Below are 6,503 nucleotides of genomic sequence, written 5' to 3'. Positions count from 1 at the left end.
TCCCTTCCAACTCAAAAAAAAATTCTATGATTCTATGATTCTATGAATATTCCTGGTTTTATTACAAGTACAAATACTGATAAAGCCTACATTCAAATTGTTTATTCCTTGCTTTTGGAGAAGCTAAAACACTAGCACTAAGAGTTTTAATCAACGTAGATAATAGCTTGTCAGTTGTTATGCACAGTGGTACGTGCACCCAGTTTGAAATTTCAGTGCCATTAATGTTTTAAATTTTTTAAGTGATATGACACAGTACATGCAATCAACAATAACGAACATACCATGGTTCAGGACCCCTGATCTCTCAGCTAGTAATTTAAAATATTTTCATGTGTAGAGACAAGACAAGTATTATGTCCTAAATGGAGTCTAGGTCCCCAGCACTATTTCTCTCTCTATTTGATCCCTAAAAACAACTGTTTTCTTGCCAAAGATTTCTTCTTTTAAGAACGTTGCAACAAAACGCTGCTGGCATGCCATACAGAGACTTCCTAGCCTAGAAGGAAAAAAAAAAATGTCAAGCAGCAGCTATTCAGTTTGAGATGTAAGGATAATTTATCTGTAGGCATGGCATTAATATGTAGCAGAACTAAACCTATTCCTTAATAGAGGACGTAAGAGAACGAACACTGACCTAAGAGACCAGGGAATGGGAGAAAGGAGGAAGCAGCAAATTTAACATGTGGAATCACTTGCCTGGAAGCTAAAGAGATTAGCTGGAAACTTTTCACTCACTTGGTTAAGGTATTAAGAACACAACCATTATGTATGGATAAGATTATGAGAATGACTTGAATTAATAAAGCTGATACTCCACTCATGCTGAGCTTACTTGACAAATGTATAGCTTGTATAGCTGCAGCTGTTGAGATGCACAAGCTCTGCTTATTACCAACAACCTAACCGTACAGTGTACATGTAATTCAACTTTGCTATTGCTAGACTCTGATTTAAGAACTGTTCAGAAAATCCTGGACTCCCAGTGATATAAAGTATACTCCACCAGGACTATCTTAATAAAGTAGTTCACAAACATACATTCTTGACTATGCTTAAGGAGTTACAAAAGTGATAGAATCTCACTGCAGGTTACTTCAGTTCTTTCTCCCTCCCTAGGTTCACAAACAAGTGAAGAAACAAAAAAATTAGAAACATCTTCACATTCCAGTTATCATTTCCCCTCCATGATGGCCAGATTTCAGAAATCCAAAGACTGTTTTGGATTGATAGGCACAATCCACACAAGCTTGTACAGCTTGTTGAAGTACCACGTTGACAGGACCTGGTCCAAAGTGATCTGGAAGCTCCTGAACCTTTTTCTTATCCAGGTGAGGCCCAGAATTTCCATGCTTGTTGACATAAACACACACTGAAAAAGAACAAGCCATATTTATACAGAATATTTCTGCTTTCTTCACACCTAGTGCACACAGAATAGAGACATGTTTCACGTGCTAGAACTGCATTGTTTCTTAAGTCCCAAATTCACTCCCATCTGACCTCTAAAGCCTTTCCGTACCCTGCTAACGTACAAAGCTATCACAACCTGCATCTCTACTCACGCAATAGTCCCAGCAAAGCAAGAACTACCAGTACATGCTCTAAACTACCAAAAATCTATTCTTAAAAGTTGTCCTTGCTGCCCTATTTTTTCTCAGATTTGAGACGATACAACAAACCAAACCCTATAGCATACGCCTGCTATCGGTGCCCATTCTGAAGCACCCACACAGCGTTAATAATGTCTGTGCACAATGGTCAGTATCTGCTATCTTCAGCAACCATGCATGTATGATTTCCACACTACAGTCTGACTTTCAGTGCTAAACAAAAGAACAGTACTTACCTGGAAACTGTGCAAAGTGGTTTAAGGCTTATCATGAAAGTAATCAAATAGGACTATTGAAAACAGAGACAATGTCCTCTTGAGGGAAGAAAACAGGTCTTTCTCACAGCAAATGTCATCCAATTGGGAGAAAATCTCCTCTCTTGGGGAGAAAAGTGGTCTTTCTGAGAGAAGGTGTCCTCTTCTTGGCTGCAAGTGTCCCATTTGGCATTGTCATGGAGGCTTTTTGGGGAGAAAGCGTGTGGCAGTTGTAAGAGAAGGGGTATTTCTGGGAGCAAATCTCCTCTTTTTGGAAGAGAAGGTGAAATTTCCAAGGGAAAAGTGGCATTTCTGGGAGGAAATGACATAGCTGGGGGAGAAAAGTGGGAACCGGTGGGAAAGAATATCTTGTACTGGAGAGCAACGGTGGTCTTTTTGGTGTGCCAAGTGGTCTCTTGGGGAGAAAACGTGGTAAACAGGGGAGACAATGTCCTCTGGAGGAGTGTCAAGTAGTATTTGGGAGAGCAAACGTCAGGTATTTCTCGGAAACCGGCTGTTTCTGGGAGATAGTAGCAGACTTGGTTGGAAAATGACAGGTGTTTGTGAGAAAGCTGGTATTTTGGGGAAAAAAAAGGCCGTTTTTTAAAGAATAAGCTGGCATTTCTGGGAGAATATGTCCCATCTTTGGGAGAAAACGGGTGTATGTGGGAGAAAATGTCGTGTATTTGGGAGAAAGCTGGTGTACGTGGGAGAAAAGGCCACTGTGATGGGAGTCAGTGTGATCTTGAGGAGTGTAAAGCAGTATTCTTGAGATGAAACGTGAGGTATGTCTAAGAGTCCTGGTATTTCTGGGAGAAAATGTCTTGTTTTGTTTTATTGTTTTTAATATTTATATATTTTTTATGTTGCAATTTCAAGGAAACACTTCGATAGAAATGGCTTTTAATTCTTTTGGCATACATAGAAGATGCGAAAATGCACATCATATTTTCACATGAATGTAGTAACACAAAAAAAGTTCAAAGCAGTAACTGATACACTCAATTATAAAAGCTGCCCTTCCTGTGCAAGAAATGTAACTCAGCCCTTGGGCTAGATGCCATTCTGTGTCATTGATGTAAACCTGGCGGACAGTACAAATATTCCGAATTTAAAATGGCATGACTAAAAATGGAGTCTTTCCTCTAGCTTTTAAGTTTTAAGAAATAACATAAAATATGTACGTATGCTTGGCAACTTTTCCTTTCATTATATACAAAAGTGACTCTCTCCAAAATAACTGTCAAACTAAGAGGGACTGTCAGAAACCTATCACAGGAGGTAATCTATTTGCTCAGGTTGCTGAAGAGCAATGAAAAAGTAGATATTGAGTTTCAGTTTTCAGCACGTACATTAAAGTCCCATGCCTGTAATTAGGTCTCCTACCTTCCAAATAGAATTTTAAAAAAGTTTGATACATGATTATTTTAAATTATTTTTCTATAATTGGTTAGTGGTATTGTGGAACACATATTTAAGGATTAATGATGAGAAAGATTAGAAATCCAAAAAGTGTAAAATTCCATGCAAACTCAAGTAAGTTTCAAGGACATTTCCATCAGAAAGAATGGAAATGAAGAAAGAACGGAGCCCCCAGGCTGGTTGTTGAGTGAGAATTACTGCTTACCCAGCATCCGTTTGCTTCATCAAATGTCCCCCATCTGCTCACAGAAACCTCTCTAAGATGCTTTTCTGAAGAATAATTGGCAGCATGTTTCCCAGTGCTGATGCCTAGAGGAGAGGGTTACATGGAGACTTGCTGTCTATCTTGATGGCAAACCCCTCCTAAGTAGGAATCCAGAGCTGGTGACTCACTTTGTAGTCTTGTATAGGTCTGGGGCAAGACAACATTATGGCAGTGGGGAGATATTCATGGTCAGGCTGGACAGGCCTCTGAGGTCTCTGACCTCTGTGGGTGTCCCTGTTCATTACTGGGGAACTGGACTCAATGGTCTGTAAGAGTCCCTTCCAACTCAAAAAAAAATTCTATGATTCTATGATTCTATGAATATTCCTGGTTTTATTACAAGTACAAATACTGATAAAGCCTACATTCAAATTGTTTATTCCTTGCTTTTGGAGAAGCTAAAACACTAGCACTAAGAGTTTTAATCAACGTAGATAATAGCTTGTCAGTTGTTATGCACAGTGGTACGTGCACCCAGTTTGAAATTTCAGTGCCATTAATGTTTTAAATTTTTTAAGTGATATGACACAGTACATGCAATCAACAATAATGAACATACCATGGTTCAGGACCCCTGATCTCTCAGCTAGTAATTTAAAATATTTTCATGTGTAGAGACAAGACAAGTATTATGTCCTAAATGGAGTCTAGGTCCCCAGCACTATTTCTCTCTCTATTTGATCCCTAAAAACAACTGTTTTCTTGCCAAAGATTTCTTCTTTTAAGAACGTTGCAACAAAACGTTGCTGGCATGCCATACAGAGACTTCCTAGCCTAGAAGGAAAAAAAAAATGTCAAGCAGCAGCTATTCAGTTTGAGATGTAAGGATAATTTATCTGTAGGCATGGCATTAATATGTAGCAGAACTAAACCTATTCCTTAATAGAGGACGTAAGAGAACGAACACTGACCTAAGAGACCAGGGAATGGGAGAAAGGAGGAAGCAGCAAATTTAACATGTGGAATCACTTGCCTGGAAGCTAAAGAGATTAGCTGGAAACTTTTCACTCACTTGGTTAAGGTATTAAGAACACAACCATTATGTATGGATAAGATTATGAGAATGACTTGAATTAATAAAGCTGATACTCCACTCATGCTGAGCTTACTTGACAAATGTATAGCTTGTATAGCTGCAGCTGTTGAGATGCACAAGCTCTGCTTATTACCAACAACCTAACTGTACAGTGTACATGTAATTCAACTTTGCTATTGCTAGACTCTGATTTAAGAACTGTTCAGAAAATCCTGGACTCCCAGTGATATAAAGTATACTCCACCAGGACTATCTTAATAAAGTAGTTCACAAACATACATTCTTGACTATGCTTAAGGAGTTACAAAAGTGATAGAATCTCACTGCAGGTTACTTCAGTTCTTTCTCCCTACCCTAGGTTCACAAACAAGTGAAGAAACAAAAAAAATTAGAAACATCTTCACATACCAGTTATCATTTCCCCTCCACGATGGCCAGATTTCAGAAATCCAAAGACTGTTTTGGATTGATAGGCACAATCCACACAAGCTTGTACAGCTTGTTGAAGTACCACGTTGACAGGACCTGGTCCAAAGTGATCTGGAAGCTCCTGAACCTTTTTCTTATCCAGGTGAGGCCCAGAATTTCCATGCTTGTTGACATAAACACACACTGAAAAAGAACAAGCCATATTTATACAGAATATTTCTGCTTTCTTCACACCTAGTGCACACAGAATAGAGACATGTTTCACGTGCTAGAACTGCATTGTTTCTTAAGTCCCAAATTCACTCCCATCTGACCTCTAAAGCCTTTCCGTACCCTGCTAACGTACAAAGCTATCACAACCTGCATCTCTACTCACGCAATAGTCCCAGCAAAGCAAGAACTACCAGTACATGCTCTAAACTACCAAAAATCTATTCTTAAAAGTTGTCCTTGCTGCCCTATTTTTTCTCAGATTTGAGACGATACAACAAACCAAACCCTATAGCATACGCCTGCTATCGGTGCCCATTCTGAAGCACCCACACAGCGTTAATAATGTCTGTGCACAATGGTCAGTATCTGCTATCTTCAGCAACCATGCATGTATGATTTCCACACTACAGTCTGACTTTCAGTGCTAAACAAAAGAACAGTACTTACCTGGAAACTGTGCAAAGTGGTTTAAGGCTTATCATGAAAGTAATCAAATAGGACTATTGAAAACAGAGACAATGTCCTCTTGAGGGAAGAAAACAGGTCTTTCTTACAGCAAATGTCATCCAATTGGGAGAAAATCTCCTCTCTTGGGGAGAAAAGTGGTCTTTCTGAGAGAAGGTGTCCTCTTCTTGGCTGCAAGTGTCCCATTTGGCATTGTCATGGAGGCTTTTTGGGGAGAAAGCGTGTGGCAGTTGTAAGAGAAGGGGTATTTCTGGGAGCAAATCTCCTCTTTTTGGAAGAGAAGGTGAAATTTCCAAGGGAAAAGTGGCATTTCTGGGAGGAAATGACATAGCTGGGGGAGAAAAGTGGGAACCGGTGGGAAAGAAGATCTTGTACTGGAGAGCAACGGTGGTCTTTTTGGTGTGCCAAGTGGTCTCTTGGGGAGAAAACGTGGTAAATAGGGGAGACAATGTCCTCTGGAGGAGTGTCAAGTAGTATTTGGGAGAGCAAACGTCAGGTATTTCTCGGAAACCGGCTGTTTCTGGGAGATAGTAGCAGACTTGGTTGGAAAATGACAGGTGTTTGTGAGAAAGCTGGTATTTTGGGGAAAAAAAAGGCCGTTTTTTAAAGAATAAGCTGGCATTTCTGGGAGAATATGTCCCATCTTTGGGAGAAAACGGGTGTATGTGGGAGAAAATGTCGTGTATTTGGGAGAAAGCTGGTGTACGTGGGAGAAAAGGCCACTGTGATGGGAGTCAGTGTGATCTTGAGGAGTGGAAAGCAGTATTCTTGAGATGAAACGTGAGGTATGTCTAAGAGTCCTGGTA

The sequence above is a fragment of the Phasianus colchicus genome, unplaced genomic scaffold (assembly GCF_987193195.1).
Source record: "Phasianus colchicus unplaced genomic scaffold, bPhaCol1.hap1.1 HAP1_SCAFFOLD_44, whole genome shotgun sequence".
Taxonomy (NCBI): domain Eukaryota; kingdom Metazoa; phylum Chordata; class Aves; order Galliformes; family Phasianidae; genus Phasianus; species Phasianus colchicus.
The sequence above is the reverse complement of the archived record's forward strand: the minus strand, read 5'-3'. Positions refer to the sequence as shown.